Source organism: Rutidosis leptorrhynchoides, chromosome 2 (genome assembly GCF_046630445.1).
Source record: "Rutidosis leptorrhynchoides isolate AG116_Rl617_1_P2 chromosome 2, CSIRO_AGI_Rlap_v1, whole genome shotgun sequence".
NCBI classification, from domain to species: domain Eukaryota; kingdom Viridiplantae; phylum Streptophyta; class Magnoliopsida; order Asterales; family Asteraceae; genus Rutidosis; species Rutidosis leptorrhynchoides.
Window position 1 is genome coordinate 190,654,002 of NC_092334.1, and position 19,741 is coordinate 190,673,742.

Genomic DNA, 19,741 nt, shown 5'->3' on the forward strand with positions numbered 1-19,741 from the left:
ACTCGTTTGGCAATCTTAAAGCTAACAAGCACTTTAATTTGAGTCATAAATCACTAACCCTTCAAGAAATGATCATTAACACTTAGGTAGATCAAAAATCCTAACTCAAACAAGGTTATTACTCTAAACATTCTATGTTCCAAGAGTAAATCCTACAGTGTAATATCATCTGGAGTTCACTAATAACCTTAAATCATTAAAGTCCTTTAAATAATCACAAGCTCTAAAAATTTCAATCTTATGGATTTGGTGGTCAAAAATATCTTGATCTCGACAAGGTTCTTTCAGATGTAGTTATGCATATTCAGAGGATTAATCAGAAAATAAGGAAAAGATAAAATCTTTATAGCTTTTCTGAAATATAATGTCATGCAACTAAAAATATGCAAAGAAAAGACATTCTACAATGAAATGCAATAACATGCAAAACCAAAATCTTTTTGTTGTTTTACAGTTTTCAATGCAAAATACTTAATTAAAGAGATAAACAAACATATAAATCCACATTCTTTTTGTGAACAAAATGATTAACAATTTAAAAATGGATCAGAACTGACATATTGAATCAATTTCTATTGTTCATTCCTAATTATCCAGTCTATGTCTATTATCATGCAATTATTGATATCAATCCTCATTAAACATGAACATATTCATTCCGAACACTTCGACAATCATTTTGGCATTAATTACTTGAACACTATAAAGCAATGATTTTTGAGATCACGCTAAGTTTATTAATCCTTGATTCTTCCATCACTTATGATTGTGCGTTTTTATTAGGTTGTCAATTCATTACACGTAACTTTCCGTTATCTCTTTTCATGCATCACTAGCTAGGATCGTTTGATCAAGGAACAAGCTTTGATTAGCAATTTGAGATTACCTAGTGATAAATGATGAACACATGATGAATAATGAGATGAACACAATAAACACAGCTGATTCAAGCCAAGATTAATTGTAATAAACATGAGAAACGATTACAATAAGAGATTACACTAATCTAGCTATCAAATCTTTATTTCCATGTATTTCATTCAAATTGAACAGGATGGTTCTCACGGCATTTTGAATACCCCTGTCAGCCTTTGGCTTCTATCAGTGTATTGATAATCTTCAATCTAGTTGAAACAGCATATTTTAGAATATATTAGATTATCCGAATAGGCGCATTATTTACCACGCGGATTGGTCTACAGTTAAAGCAGACTTGTCTGATGACCAGTCATCACACGAAATAAATCTCAAGGCCCTTAACTTCATTATGTTCAAGTTGACATGGAAAACGGAATCAAAAGTTAAACTTTCATATATATATTTAATTAGAGTATATCTAGATAAGTATCTTTCCAACTTACAGTCTTAATAGGTATAACTCTATATTGCAGACGACAAGAATCTTGAAAGTTCAGTGTAAACGTCGTGATTAAAAAATTCAAGCTGCGCGGGGGCGTCACACTAAGAATGATCTGAGTTCTTTATGAGCACATCATGAATCAGCATTCTCCATACTTTCAGGACTTTGCCATCTTGATACGCCAATTATCTTTGACTTTGATTTTCTTTTGATATTTCTTTTTCAGCATATCATGGTCTTTTGATATATTGATTTTGAATGCCATCATGAATGGATTTTCCATTTTTATGCATGAACTCATGTTTCTTTGTTGTGTGCTCAGATCACTTGAAGGTGTTCTCCCTTAAATGCTTGAACGGTCCGCAATAAGGAATTATACTTTTCAACCTTAAGCAAGAAGGGACACTTACTTTCGACATAAACTAATTTTCTCTGATATTTTTGGGGTTTAGTTTCGATTATTAAGTCTTAGGCCCGTGACAACGTGGCATGCACAAGCCAAATAGATAATCCTCAACTTAAAATTCACCCACAACTTTCTCTAACGATTATCAATTATGATAGGGGATACCCTCAACCGACTGTTGAGTTCCTCAACAATTATCATTAGATACGATTTCGGAGATAATTAGGTGACTACCTTCAAACGCAATAGATCGTTGATGACATCTGAATCTCAGATGATCGTTATTCTTATTATAATTGTCTAATGCCAATAATTCATAAGTCACATCTATCAGTACATCACACAATAGATAAACATAAACTTTCAATTCATTCATTACTAATCAAATATATCAATTCTCAGTACAGTAATTTCTTCACGTCCATCATATTAATCAAAACAAGCTCATTTTCGGATTTTTCAACTTTTTAGGGTTTTCTGGTGAGGAATTTTACACTTTTTAGGAATTTTCTGTTGAAGCACATACTACCCCTAAAATACTAAAACATAAAATCTTTTTGTCTTTTAGCATTTTAGCATTTTAACAAAGGAAAAACAGAAAATAACTACAGACTAGCATGTAATCAAGGAAATGCAGACAGAAAGCAAAAAATAAGGAGTGCAGATTAAAAACTAAAATCTATATGTCATGCACCCTACATGTAAAGTCTAAAATTTTGATTAACCCTCACAATCAAACCCTAAACCCTAAACCCTAAATTCTAAACCGTTCTTGTTAAAAACTCAATCTAAATACTAAATCTAAACCCTAAATCTAAACCCTAAACCCTAAATTTCTAAACCCTTATATCTAAACCCTATAAACCCTAATATCTAAACCCCAATAGCTAAAACCTCAACATACGCTCGAAAAACAAGATAATTGAAATATATTACTTCTTCAAGCGTTTTCCCGCCAAAATAAAAACATTTATCACAAAGTGTCTCTACTAAATGTTCATATTTTCATCTCATCTATAATGTTCGTGAACAAGGTTTTTTCAAAAAACGGAAAAAAAAATATTTTTGCTTCCCCCCGCTTCCCCCCGATTGGTTACTTCCCTCTTAATCCTACCACTATATATATATATATATATATATATATATATATATATATATATATATATATATATATATATATATATATATATATATATATATATATATGATCGATTCGTCTGAATATTCCCTTTTTAATGTTATATATAATTAATACAATATACATATACATAAAAATTTTATGCACTATATCGTACTTTATTTCGTTTGGGATATTTATTATTTAATCAAAATTGAATGTATTGATAGTATTGTTGTTAAGTTGTTATTGTATAGATAGTGGACAATAGTATGTAATTTTAGCTCAAATTTATTTGTTTAAGTTTCATTTGCTCGATGTAATCATTTGAAATATTTCTTTCGAATTAAAATATTATTATAATAAATGATACATATATACATAGGACAAACATATGATCACATGTATTATAACACGAGACTCAAATATACAATTTTTCGTAAGTACGTGTGCAAAAAAACTTACTTAGACGCATGTAGAATGGAAACAGTTAAACATGAATTTTTAAAAATTGAAATTTGAAACAACCGCACGAGCTTTGATTTCTAGTTAATATATTAATATTAATATACTAATATAAACATTTAGGGGGATGATTCTAACACACACTTTTTTGATCCTCACACACTAATTTAAAGAAATGGGGTATTATTAGAAGAGTAAAAGGTTAAAATAGGTGTGTGAGGATAATAAAATGGTGTGTTAGAATCATTCCCAAATATTTAATACTACTATTTAATTTAATATTAACTTATAAAACAAAGTAAAAGCAACACTGCAACAGTTTACTTCTACTTTATCTAAGCAAAATTTGACTACGGAGTATATTATATTTATATGATTATATCTAAATAATAAAATACGGAGTATTCTTCTTCAACTTTGTCATCTCATTTTTACAAAAATTCTAAAAACCCTAACCTTCAAGCATGCACTCCATCTTCTTCTTGTTGCCACCTGCAATCGATATTTCATACCTGTAAAAAAAAATATCAGATTAAACATTACCAAATACAATACAAAGTAAGAAGAAAGAAAAGGAAAAATGAGGGAATTAAAAAAACATTTAGAAAAGGAGAAAAACAGCGTCGCTAAACCGGGAAATTGATATTGACACCGGGAGCTCTTACAATAGGAAACAATATGTATTGAGGAATATTCATTTGAGTCCATAAATTAAGTTGAGATTCAAGGGACCAATGAGAGCGCGACACGTGTCGCGAAAATCACATGTGATTGGAAAAAAAATTCAAAAATTTTTTTCGAAACAAAATTTTTAAATTTTTTTTTCGAATTTTTTTTTTAAATTTTTTTTTTTTTTTACAATCACATGTTATTTACCTGCACAATCACATGTGATTGAATTGTACAATCACATGTGATTGGATTTGCCATGCATAATCACATGTGATTGGGTTTACAATCACATGTGATTGACATGCATAATCACACATGATTTTAAAAAAAAAAATTCAAAAAAAAAAATTCGAAAAAAAAAGTTTCGAAAAAAAATTCAAAAAAAGTTGTTTTTCGAATTTTTTTTTCCAATCACATATGATTTTCGCGCCACATGTCGCGTTCTCATTGGTCCCTTTGTTTTCAAGCAAATTTATGGATGCAAGTGATTACAACTCTACATATAGTATAATTTACTTTTAGGTGATAATAACTTAAAATAAAAAGTTGGAGTTTTCTAAAAGAGGAGAGTACTCTTAAAAATAAATTAACGAAACATGTTACTCCTAAAAATAATTTTTAAAATATACTGTACGTTTTAAAAGAAACGGAATTTATCATGTATCCACCATTATATAATTTATAAATGAAAATTTTATTAAACAAAATGGTGAACATTAGCCACATATTAGCCACATACTAAATACAAGTGGGATTTTCGCTCTCCTATTGGTCCACGTGGCCTCTTCCCTCTCATAAACATTACTGCTCACCATTCACACCTCTCCTCACTACAAAAAAATTGAAAAAAAAAAGAGAAAAAGAAGTCAGGCAGCGGCCATACCAGAAAACCATACCTCCACTGTAGCATAAAGGGTGTCCATTGCCCATACTCATTGACAATGCTTCAAATCATACCTGCTTCCTGTCATTGCATCTCCTTCAACCCTTTCTTTCTCATTTATTTTTGTTTCTAATCAAAAACCAGTGTCGCTCAACTTCGGTGACGTCCGCTAGTAAATAAACATCGAACAAAGGCAGGATCCAGAAGCAGCGCCAAATGGAAATTGACGGTGAAGCTACAACAGTCGGTACAACAGCAGCTCCAATTCGTCAAGTTATTTTGATCTCCGCCGGTGCAAGTCATTCAGGCGCTCTTTTATGTAAGATCACTATCACTATCAATATTCTTATACTTCTTTATTTGTTTATTTTTTAATGAAATTAGTCTCATGTATCTAAGTAATGACTTCTGTAATAACTTTGCATAATTTAACACTGAAATTGGGAAACTTGCTGCTTGTTAATTCACTTTCATTTTTCTTAATTTGTAGAGATATTTGTTTGATTTCTGTTCCAGTACCGTAATACCTATTGTATGGACTATGGAGGTGTCACTTCTAACTATGAGCTTGATGATTTAGTCTTGGTAATTTTTTCATATACCCAATTTGCAATTTGATTTTTTATATTTGTTTATACATGTATAATGTTGTCAGTTAACAGATAATGACTATTTACAGACATTTCTAAACGAAAACCTCCTCCAAGAGCTGTCAAATTGATTCAACTGATAAGCTTACTAGGGTTCCTTATGGTGCAGGTCTTTTTAATATTTCACTTAACTGCCCTCATTTAAGTTTATAGTATATTTACATAATTATTGATCACTTGATTCGTATGGATATAGATGAAGATGCAATAAGATATAAATGATAACAATGGTTTTAAAATACAGTAGTTTGAAGATTTTGGAGAAGTTGTGTTGCGTTCAAAATTTCGGAGAGCTTCCACAATATGCCGATCCCATAAACCTCTTCTCCATTCTCATTCGATCAGGGCAGGGGAGAGAGTCAAAATAGAAAAACTCACATTTTAGGGATAATCGGGCTATTGTAGGTGATAGTGATACACACTCTTTTGGCCGTGCTTTTGAGGAATCATTCATCATGAGGTAAATATATAGTATAGTTGATTAATTAGTCAGGAATTTAATTTTTATGTGTAGTTAAAAAGTTTCTAATTTCAAATTTAAAGCTAAACTTTGTTAAGTAATTTCCACATTTGTTATTACCATTTTCAAAATCACTTTTAAATTTACTATATTTTGTGAATAGAGAGAAATAAACAAAAGTAATGTAGTTCATAAGTTGTTTCAAAAGTCAAAGATGTATGGCAAATGGGTGAGTTAGGTCAGGTCAGTGTTCAAAAATGGCTAACCGGCTATTGGTCACATAGTCTAATATTGTATTTGTTTGCAAGAGGTCTATGTCACAATTTCATTACTGATTATTTTTTTTATTTTTTTTAGGTAAAGTTTAATTTTCTTTGGTCACTTTAATTGAAAGGTTGCAACTGGACTCTGATGATACTGTGAAATGATTTTGGCAGGGGTGAAGGTATAGTTGAAATGACCTTTTATCAGTTTTTTAAATCGAGATTTTTTTGTGATTAAAGAGGTTAGCGTATATATTTTTCTAATTTTTTTGTCTAACTGGATGATTGTTTTAATTGTTGTGATTAAAGAGGTTAGGTTAGGTTAGGTTCTATATTGTTCTAATTTGTCTGCCAATTTTAGGTTGTTGATTGTGACGACCTGGAAATTTCCGACCAAATTTAAACTTAATCTTTATATACTCTCGACACGATAAGCAAAGTCTGTAATGTTGAGTCTCAGAATTTTTGAACTATTTACATGGATAACAATTACCCCTCGACTGTTACCGACGATTCACGAACAATTGCTTGTAAATAAAGATGTATATATATGATATAAATATAAATATAAATATAAATATAAGTATATATATATATATATATATAATGTTTTGAATTAATAAAGTATACTTTAATTAATTGGAATTTAAAATGTAAAATAATACTTAGAATAATTAAACTATTATTAAAACAAATACATATATATATATATATATATATATATATATATATATATATATATATATATATATATATATATATATATATATATAATATATATATTATTATGAATCTATATATAATTTCTATTAAAGATATATAAAATATATAAATACTAACAATTCAATAAATGTCATCACATAATATAATATTACATAAATGGTATTATATTTAATTACAAGTTTGAAATATAATTGTTATATTAATATTATTATCATTATTTTTGTTATTATAATTATTAGTGATCTAATTATTAATAGTAATATTAATAAATTTATTAGAATTATTGATATTATTATCATCATTATTAATTTTATTATTATGATTATTATTTATATAATTGTTATTAGTATTAATATATATATATATATATATATATATATATATATATATACATACATACATACATACATACATACATACATATATATATATATATATATATATATATATATATATATATATATATATATATATATATATATATATTAATAAAACCAATTATATTTAAACGTATATCTATAATCAGAATCCGTTTCCCATCTTAATCAAACTCTAACAAATTTTGTCTCCTGTCTCTGAAAAACGATAAACATCCCAATTCAATCGTACAATCACAATCTGACTTTATTTTGTTTATTATTTTTCGTACTGAACAAAAGGATCTTTTGTTGATCAAATTAATATAAATCAAAGACTTTAAACAACAGGTGATGGAATCAATACTTTCACTGCTTTAAGAAAATCTCTAAATTCCAAAATCTGTTGAACGTAAACAACAGTTTTAATTTATTTATTCATCTGCTACATGAGTCTGGTACTTCCTGTCTGTAATTGGGTAATCATCGACCTCAAATTTCTATACCAAACAAAAATTGATTACATCACGCGTACTAGCTCCAATTATTCAATTATCATCTTTATATACAGATTACATTTAATTGTAATTGGAAAAATCAAAACAGAAATATTAATATTACTTACACGTACACTTGTAATTAATCAAGTAACCTATAATCACCAAACCCATTCTCTTTCGTGAACCTCATTGAAACAACCTTCAAACACGATCACCACCACTCATTCTAAACCTCTATTAGTCGAGTTATAACCTCCTAAAAAGATCCCAAACTTCTGCAGGTCGAACACCATCGTGAAACCACCACCGCACGCATTTTGATCTTGCAGCTAATACTCCCTACTGTTTTTGTTGTCTAACCAAAACTCCATCACTACCAAGTAACCCACATTGAAAGGACCCGTTCATATACATTATATACGATTCACAATAGTTGATTACATCGCGAGGTATTTGACCTCTATATGATACATTTTACAAACATTGCATTCGTTTTTAAAAGACAAACTTTCTTTACAACGAAAATTGATAGTATGCACACCATTTCATAATACATCCAACTATATTTGACTTAATAATAATCTTGATGAACTCAATGACTTGAATGCAACGTCTTTCAAAATATGCCATGAATGACTCCAAGTAATATCCTTAAAATGAGCTAATGCACAGCGGAAGATTTCTTTAATACCTGAGAACAAACATGCTTTAAAGTGTCAACCAAAAGGTTGGTGAGTTCATTAGTTTATCATAATCAATCATTTTCGTAATAGTAATAGACCACAAGATTTCTGTTTATAAATATATGTACACTCGCAAGTGTATAAAAGTATTCTATAAGTTGTAGGCACCCGGTAACAAGCCTTAACGTTCATGTTTTACCCTCTGAAGTACACCAGATTAGGTGTGTTTAAAATAACCTCGAAGTACTAAAGCATCCCATAGTCAGGATGGGGTTTGTCAGACCCAATAGATCTATCTTTAGGATTCGCGCCTACCGTACATAGACAAGTAGTTTAATGTTACCAAGCTAAGGGTATATTTCTGGTTTAAACCCACATAGAATTAGTTTTAGTACTTGTGCCTATTTCGTAAAACATTTATAAATCAGCGCATGTATTCTCAGCCCAAAAATATATATAAAAAGGGAGCAAATGAAACTCACAATACTGTATTTCGTAGCAATTATGTATATGACGGAACTGAACAAGTGCAGGGTTTGTCTCGGATTCATGAACCTATATTAAGTATATATATTTATATGTTGGTCAATATCTGTCTAACAATTTAGGTCAAGTCGTAGTGTATCGCAATCCTAATGCTCGAGACCGACATGCAAAAGTCAACAAAAGTCAACTTGACCCAAAATGACTTCCAAAATCTATGCATGTTTATTATATAACTTATATATAGTCGTTTTATATATTTAAATATATTTATCAGATCTTATTATACTAAATAATACAAGTCATTTATTAATAAATAAAAATTTATATTTAAATTCATATATGATAAAAAATATACTTTTATATATCTCAAGTAATAAAATTTATAAAATTCACTTGATATCATAAAAATATAGTGGTATGTATTATTAATGTAATTATATTACGTGTGTTAAAAATATCTTTGTACGCATATTTATTTGATTAAATAATATTGATAATAATAATAATGATACAAATAATAAAATGATAGTTTCAATAAAAATATTAATTTTTAGTAATAAAGATAATTTTAGTAATAACATCAACTGATAACAATTATAATAATAGTTTTAATAATAATATTAAAATTAATAATAATTCAGTTGGCCATATCTTTTAATCCGTTCATCGAACCCACACGATTTCTAAATGAAAAGTTATTAATTTTTCTTTAGCTTTTTAACGACATGCATATAATATACCTTATCTCAGTAGCATATGTATCAAATTCGTGATTTATCATAAATTATTTAACGACGAAACTAAGCATACAAACATGCATAATCATATATACTCGAGCACTAGTCAGGGATACACTATGAATATAAAAAAAATAAGATATGAATGCTCACGTATCAATATTGTGATTCAATATTGCAGGAAAGTACGTAGACGCAACGAAAATGATAAACATTAGGTTGACCTCACGAGCAATACCCTCGATCAATACCCATAACCATCATAGCTATAACCCATAATTTCCTTAGCTCTATCCCATTTGAAAACTTATTTTGAAATCGTCTGAATATAACTCCGTCGTAGTATTTTATGTATACTAATAATATCTTGAAATAATACTAAGTAAATATATATATATATATATATGTAATTTGATTGAGAGAGTTTAGAGAAATATATTTTCAAGTTTCTATGAAATAATGAAACCTATTGAATTCTATTTATAATAGATTTTTGAATTATTAAAGTGAATTATTAAAGTATGAATTATTAAAGTGAATTATTAAAGTATGAATTATTGAAGTGAATTATTAAAGTATGATTTATTAAAGTGAATTATTAAAGTATGAATTATTAAAGTGAATTATTAAAGTATGAATTATTAAAGTGAATTATTAAAGTATGAATTATTAAAGTGAATTATTAAAGTATGAATTATTAAAGTATGAATTATTAAAGTATGAATTATTAAAGTTAAAGTAAAGTAAAAGTAAAGTAAAGGTAAAGTTAAAGTATAGTAAAAGTATAAAACTATGTACATATAATACGCGTATAAAAAAAATATATAATATTAATTTAAATCGTTTTATATATTTAATAAAATAAAATATAAATATCGTTATCTTTATCATACTGGTTAAGTATTGAGTTGTCAAAAAGAATAGATTTCTTAAATCACAGTGGACCTCATAACATAGGCCCGTAATCATATCATAATGTATCTGATAATTCAATTATTTGATATTATCTCTTAATTCTGTCGATAAATATATCGATACAAATATGTTTATGTAAAGTATCATATATCTAATACTTTGTTAATGTTTTCAGTTAATATTATATATTATATATACATATCTATATACACATAATTGTTCGTGAATCGTCGAACACGGTCAAAGGGTAATTGATTACGTGAATGTAGTTCCAAACTTTTTGAGATTCAACATTACAAATTCTGCTTATCGTGTCGGAAACATATAAAGGTTAAGTTTAAATTTGGTCGGAAATTTCCGGGTCGTCACAGTACCTACCCGTTAAAGAAATTTCGTCCCGAAATTTGATCGAGGTCGTCATGGCTAACTATAAAAATGTTTTCATGACGAATATGAGTTGATAAATAGAGTTTTATCATCATTGAGTAATATAGATAAAACAATTTGATTACGCGAAGAGTGTAAGTGAAGCTATCGCAAGAGAGTGAAATGAGTAAACGTATATTCGTTTTAACCGATGACGTAGTTATGATTGATTTTCGGAATTCATGGGATTTAAAGAAAATCTTTGCAATAAGATTTGGTTCTTCGGCGATTAAGGAAATCAGGATCTTCTTGGATTAAATGCGATAATCTGTTTCGATTTCTCTGTCTGATATTTTACTATAATTCCACCCCCTTCGTTTCTTTATTTCCACAGCTCACACCTTCTAGTCTTTCTCCCCAATTCATACTTTAAAGCATTCGTTAATATGCTTCATCTAGTATTGATTCTTGATATACTCTTAACTTTCATATCTGTCATTCTTCTTTTTCATCTACCACCGGAGGAAGTTATTTTCTTCTACCATTACCTTGGGGTTATTGTGTTTTTCATTCTCCCGTATCTTTATATTGCTATACGCATTGATATACAAGGTTTTTAATTTCAGGGTTGTTATCGGGTTTTATGTTCTCCATTATATTTCGGAGCTTCATGCTTTCGTTTTCTCTTCCCGACCTTAAGTCAAGCGGATAATGGTCCAGAATTTGTAGATATGAATTTTTGGATGAACATAGTTAATGTTCCAAGAAGAAAATCGTAATGGCACGATCTCGATTTGGCAAATTACCAGAATATCCGAAAATATAGAGCTATCAAGATGATATGTTCTTAATATGTTTGGAAATTGGGTAGAATGTAAGAGTCGTGTAAACAGTACATGATGACGGTATGTTCTGTGAATCATCACGTTCCATTAGAAACTCATCATGACTTACTGTAATATAATCACATTGATCAAGTGTCATTATATTATACTAACTCATGTTTCAGTTCCCAACACTACTTCAAAAACATTCCTATTTTAAATTCAAATTTTTTTTTTTTTAGAATTTAGAAACTAACAAAGTTTCTTTTTATGTTGTAACGCAGATATTGCGAAGATATAAAAGATTTCGGATAAGAATAGTTGTGAAAATATCTTCAGGAATATCGAAGATATTATAATAAAAGATACGATAATATGGATGATGAAGAAGATTTGTCTGTGAAGGTATAGAATAAGAAGTAAGTTGTTTGCTAATGATTTCAGTAGACTCTGAATCATTTGGATCCTTTGAAGGCAGGTTTAGTCTTTGTGATTTGTCCACAGTCTCCTTCATGGTCTGCTCAATCCGTTTTCCAGTTTCAAACCTTCTCTTTTTCTCAGCTTTACCACCATACTATTCTTTATCATCAAACTTTTGACTGTTAAAGTCGTTTACAGTTTTTGCTGCTTCATCAGCATTTTTTCAATTTCGGAGAACTAATTCATAGTTTGGGATGTTTTTCAGAAAATTCACATTCGAAGTATGTAAGTCTAGGAGATAGACGTTATATGTATAACTTTTGACGTAAAATTGTCGCAAAATTCAAAATATTGATTGCTAATTCCCAGTAGTTGGTGTGATAATTATTGTTACAGGATGTAGGTGAGTACATGATGGGGTTTTAATGAATAAGTATAGTGGCTTTTCGGAGAGGCTTAAGTCGAAGGTTAATGAAGTTGTTGATAAGTTTACTGCTAATGTGGCGAGATATGAAAGGTTCCCCGGTAACAATGATGAAGCGGTAATTGTTATAATAAGGTTTATTCGTATAAACAAATGAAGGTGATTTGCTGGAGCTGTGACAAAACTGTCTATTTTGGAAAGAGATTGAAAAATTATATTTGGTAATAAATATCAAAGGATCTGACACGGATACGTGTTAAACTATAACTTTGGTTTTGAGAGCTTTTCAGGTGCATGACAGTGGGTAATGTGTAGTTGGATCATCATCTCGCATGTCTTTAAGAATTTCGAAGTGTTTGAACACATATTGTAATTGTTAATATACATATGATGTTCTAAGATTTTGAATGATACAAATATTTTTGTGAGTTTCATGAATAGAAATGAGGTTCTAGGACAGTTTTGAAGTCAAAGTATAGTTTTGAAAGATGTAGGAATCTAAGAGTGATGATTTCGGTTATATCTTGAATCGAATTCTGAGATTTTAAAATCAGAATATGTAATTAGATTTTGAATGAGTATGGTTGTTTTGATTTCTATAAAAGAATGTATATTGTTGTGAAAGTAGGGAGTATAATGGATGATTTGCTGAATCAGATTCGAAGAATGTAACATATTAATTGTGAATTTATGTATCTCTCGGGTATTACCTACCCGTTAAAAAAAAATTTCACAATTAATATTTTGTACAAAAGAATTTTATTACAGTCTTTTTGGAAATATATATGTGTATATTTCTTCAGATGTAATATTGATTTAATGAGTTAATATTAAATTAAACTCATTTGATTTATGGTTAAGGCTAGGATAGATAATTTCTAAACTTTAGAAATTACATAATCGCCGTAGAATGTTTTCCCAATGAAGTTATGAATCAATACTTCATCGTTGTGGTATTCCTTGGTATCTACATGGCGTATGACGTCGATGCTCGTGGGACAGATTGTGAAGTTGAGGTTTGCGATGCGGTTGTTGTTGGTGGTGGTAATGGTACTGTTGATGTTGTTGATGGTGGTACTGGTTATGCTGCTGGTGCTGCTGCTGGTGTTTGTAACCTTTGCACCATATTCTCCAAAGCCACTACCCGAGCGCGAAGCTCGTTGACTTCTTCTATTACACCGGGGTGATTGTCGGTTCGGACGAGCGGATAGATAAGATCTAGAATTTGGTGTAGTATATAATCATGACGAGATACTCTGGAAATGAGAGAGAAAATGGTGTTTCGGACAGGTTCGCCGGTAAATGCTTCAGGTTCATTGCCAAGACGGCAATGTGGTGGATGAAAGGGATCACCTTCTTCTTGTCTCCAATGGTTAAGTAGATTACGAACTCATCCCCAATTCATCCAAAATAGATGATGGCTAATTGGTTGATCCATTCCGGTCACACTGCTTTCGGAGCTCATGTGGAAATCCATATTGGCATAGCTGTCGGAATCCGAGGAACTCGAACTGGTTGAGGGATCCATCTTGTAGGATCAGGGAAAGAATTTTTTGGTATGAAATAGATTGTAGAATTTAGATTTGGTATTCTTCAATACATAATTTACATATGTATATATAATACCAAAATCCCATAAATTACGGAGGAATCTTTGAAAGATGTCAATCAAAGTTCACAGTAACAGATATGCTAAGATAAGAATTCGTCTATACATTATTATGCAATAAATGTAGGAAAACGCGTCTAGACTTAAGAATGATAAGCAGGTAATTTCCTAAGGATGGTAAGTAGATGATTTCCGACTAAAAATGATAAGCAAAACTTTTGACATGCAGACACGGTCGAAGTCCAGACTCACTAATGCGTCTTAACAACTATCAGTTAGACACACTAATGCAAGACCTGGTTCGCTAAGACCACCGCTCTGATACCAACTGAAAGGACCCGTTCATATACATTATAAACGATTCACAATAGTTGATTACATCGCGAGGTATTTGACCTCTATATGATACATTTTACAAACATTGCATTCGTTTTTAAAAGACAAACTTTCTTTACAACGAAAATTGACAGTATGCACACCATTTCATAATACATCCAACTATATTTGACTTAATAATAATCTTGATGAACTCAATGACTTGAATGCAACGTCTTTCAAAATATGCCATGAATGACTCCAAGTAATATCCTTAAAATGAGCTAATGCACTGCGGAAGATTTCTTTAATACCTGAGAACAAACATGCTTTAAAGTGTCAACCAAAAGGTTGGTGAGTTCATTAGTTTATCATAATCAATCATTTTCGTAATAGTAATAGACCACAAGATTTCTGTTTATAAATATATGTACACTCGCAAGTGTATAAAAGTATTCTATAAGTTGTAGGCACCCGGTAACAAGCCTTAACGTTCATGTTTTACCCTCTGAAGTACACCAGATTAGGTGTGTTTAAAATAACCTCGAAGTACTAAAGCATCCCATAGTTAGGATGGGGTTTGTCAGACCCAATAGATCTATCTTTAGGATTCGCGCCTACCGTACATAGACAAGTAGTTTAATGTTACCAAGCTAAGGGTATATTTCTGGTTTAAACCCACATAGAATTAGTTTTAGTACTTGTGCCTATTTCGTAAAACATTTATAAATCAGCGCATGTATTCTCAGCCCAAAAATATATATAAAAAGGGAGCAAATGAAACTCACAATACTGTATTTCGTAGCAATTATGTATATGACGGAACTGAACAAGTACAGGGTTTGTCTCGGATTCATGAACCTATATTAAGTATATATATTTATATGTTGGTCGATATCTGTCTAACAATTTAGGTCAAGTCGTAGTGTATCGCAATCCTAATGCTCGAGACCGACATGCAAAAGTCAACAAAAGTCAACTTGACCCAAAATGACTTCCAAAATCTATGCATGTTTATTATATAACTTATATATAGTCGTTTTATATATTTAAATATATTTATCAGATCTTATTATACTAAATAATACAAGTCATTTATTAATAAATAAAAATTTATATTTAAATTCATATATGATAAAAAATATACTTTTATATATCTCAAGTAATAAAATTTATAAAATTCACTTGATATCATAAAAATATAGTGGTATGTATTATTAATGTAATTATATTACGTGTGTTAAAAATATCTTTGTACGCATATTTATTTGATTAAATAATATTGATAATAATAATAATGATACAAATAATAAAATGATAGTTTCAATAAAAATATTAATTTTTAGTAATAAAGATAATTTTAGTAATAACATCAACTGATAACAATTATAATAATAGTTTTAATAATAATATTAAAATTAATAATAATTCAGTTGGCCATATCTTTTAATCCGTTCATCGAACCCACACGATTTCTAAATGAAAAGTTATTAATTTTTCTTTAGCTTTTTAACGACATGCATATCATATACCTTATCTCAGTAGCATATGTATCAAATTCGTGATTTATCATAAATTATTTAACGACGAAACTAAGCATACAAACATGCATAATCATATATACTCGAGCACTAGTCAGGGATACACTATGAATATAAAAAAAATAAGATATGAATGCTCACGTATCAATATTGTGATTCAATATTGCAGGAAAGTACGTAGACGCAACGAAAATGATAAACATTAGGTTGACCTCACGAGCAATACCCTCGATCAATACCCATAACCTTCATAGCTATAACCCATAATTTCCTTAGCTCTATCCCATTTGAAAACTTATTTTGAAATCGTCTGAATATAACTCCGTCGTAGTATTTTATGTATACTAATAATATCTTGAAATAATACTAAGTAAATATATATATATATGTAATTTGATTGACAGAGTTTAGAGAAATATATTTTCAAGTTTCTATGAAATAATGAAACCTATTGAATTCTATTTATAATAGATTTTTGAATTATTAAAGTGAATTATTAAAGTATGAATTATTAAAGTGAATTATTAAAGTATGAATTATTGAAGTGAATTATTAAAGTATGATTTATTAAAGTGAATTATTAAAGTATGAATTATTAAAGTGAATTATTAAAGTATGAATTATTAAAGTGAATTATTAAAGTATGAATTATTAAAGTGAATTATTAAAGTATGAATTATTAAAGTGAATTATTAAAGTATGAATTATTAAAGTTAAAGTAAAGTAAAAGTAAAGTAAAGGTAAAGTTAAAGTATAGTAAAAGTATAAAACTATGTACATATAATACGCGTATAAAAAAATATATATAATATTAATTTAAATCGTTTTATATATTTAATAAAATAAAATATAAATATCGTTATCTTTATCATACTGGTTAAGTATTGAGTTGTCAAAAAGAATAGATTTCTTAAATCACAGTGGACCTCATAACATAGGCCCGTAATCATATCATAATGTATCTGATAATTCAATTATTTGATATTATCTCTTAATTCTGTCGATAAATATATCGATACAAATATGTTCATGTAAAGTATCATATATCTAATACTTTGTTAATGTTTTCAGTTAATATTATATATTATATATACATATCTATATACACATAATTGTTCGTGAATCGTCGAACACGGTCAAAGGGTAATTGATTTGTGAATGTAGTTCCAAACTTTTTGAGATTCAACATTACAAATTCTGCTTATCGTGTCGGAAACATATAAAGGTTAAGTTTAAATTCGGTCGGAAATTTCCGGGTCGTCACACACATCGACTAATTTGTTTATTTATAGTAACAAAATACCATCACCTTTAAACTCTATAAACCGTCATCTTGCTACTACCCATTTCAGTTTATGTTTTATCATACGAAACACCACCTTACAATTTACAACCCAAGTTCTTCTCTATCTCTGATGTCGAAGCCTTTTGGTACTGCATCTCCATACTACTGCTCCTGCTGTGATTTTTTTTCTTCTATTCGTGAAATCAAAAGCAACCGTAGGGTTTATAAGGAATAAAGGTGATTGCATATTTTTTCTTTGTTCTTTTATTGGCCGATAACTACTACTGGCACGTTCCATTATACAAATAAATTAGCATAATAAAAGCTATGTTGGGATCCACCGATTAGTGGTTTAGATGCTGGCAATGTTTTGTTTTTTTTTTCTTGTCCCTGGCCGAGGCATCTATACGGGATCTTTTTATTTATTTAATAGATTGCTAAGTGAATTGGGCCGTGATCCAAGACTAGTTTAATTGTTGGGCTGCCATGTTGCTAGCATCTGTTTGGGCCGTATAATATTGTGATGATTGGGCCGAGACCCAGGTTGTGTTTGCTGTGAAAAAAAAATGAAAGATTAATGAAAGTTATGAATATGACAATGTTTATGAAAAACGATAAGGAATGGTGATGGTCATGACGTTATGATTTCATGATGATATCGTTTTATGTTTATGATGGTGATTATATGGAGATGACAAAATATAGATGATAATGATTACATGATTATGGTGATGATAGAAAACGAAGATGATGATTATATAGGCGATATGATGATGCGTGTGATCTTATGTTGATAAAGATTATGATTAGATTATGATATAGATATAGGAGATGTTAATATCGATTATGATGATTGTTAAGATGATGAGAGAATGATATGATGATTTGCTGTTTTCTTGTTGCCATCGAGACTCAACAAGATTCCTTTTAAGTATCATGATGTTATGATTATGTTGATGATGATGTCATGATTATAGAACAATGATGAAAGTTATATTATGATGGTGATCGAGAAGAAGTGAATTTAAAGGTGACGAAAGACGAGGTTAGGATCATAATGTTGATGATGAAACTGAGGGTTTTAGGATGATAATGGAATGTGATGATGATGATAATCCATAGAATTATGATATATGATGATGTTAGATTAAGATTATGATAATAGGATTAGATGATAAGTGGTGTAAAGTTTTGATGGTGTAAACAACGTTGGTAATCTATTAATGATTCATTGACATAAATGATAATGTTAATGGTATGATAACGTTGTTGTTTCGGTTATAAATGATGATGAAGTATGGTGGTGTTTTCGAATGATGATGATGATGAATGTATGATAATAAACGAGGCGAAAGGATAACAATGATCATGGTGTATTATGATGATTATTATTATGATCATGATATGATTATGATTATGGGGATTAGATGATGTTATAAATGAAAGATTGATTAAGGATGTTATCGGGTTAGCGGGACGTCGCGGGTTCAAACCCGGACTTGGGCATTTTTTAAGGGCTACTTCTTTAAGGTAGTTTACTTGTTACTCATTATTATTATTAATATCATTATTATTATTATTATTATTATTATTATTATTATTATTATTATTATTATTATTATTATTATTATTATTATTATTATTATTATTATTATTATTATTATTATTATTATTATTATTATTATTATTACTACTATTATTATTATTATTACTACTATTATTATTATTATCACATCATTGTTATCATTAGAGATAAGTATTATTATTATCATGACTATTAAAATTATCATTATTTTCAAAACTATCATTTTAACAAATAAATATTTGGTATATAAAAATATACTTATTACATATACTATAACTATATTAATATTACATATACATTATATATTAAAGCTAATAACATTATTTATATAAATATTTACATATAACAAATTTTCAATTTAACAATATAATACTAATTATATAGATACATATGTATTAGTATAACTATATGTATAAATATTAATATACGAAATAAATATATACATATATATATAACCTTTGAAATAATAAATATATTATTAAATTAAATAGGTAATATATGTAAACTAGTTTGATTATTATTACATGTTAATTATATGTGTTAATATATATAAATGATATAGGTTCGTGAATCCGAGGCCTACCCTACACTTGTTCAATGTCGTCATATGTATTTTTACTACAAAATACAATATCGTGAGTTCATTTGATTCCCTTTTACTCTTTACATTTTGGGACTGAGAATACATGCGCTATT

The 19,741-nt window shown here is 28.9% G+C and overlaps 1 long non-coding RNA gene across 1 annotated transcript; it reads left to right on the plus strand.

Moving 5' to 3' along the window:
- The first annotated feature begins 4,877 nt into the window (after positions 1 to 4,877).
- On the plus strand, positions 4,878 to 6,580 carry LOC139891613 (uncharacterized). Its single transcript, XR_011773725.1, has 3 exons — positions 4,878 to 5,222; positions 5,394 to 6,013; positions 6,451 to 6,580. It is a non-coding gene; the product is annotated as an uncharacterized lncRNA (long non-coding RNA).
- Positions 6,581 to 19,741: the final 13,161 nt, after the last annotated feature.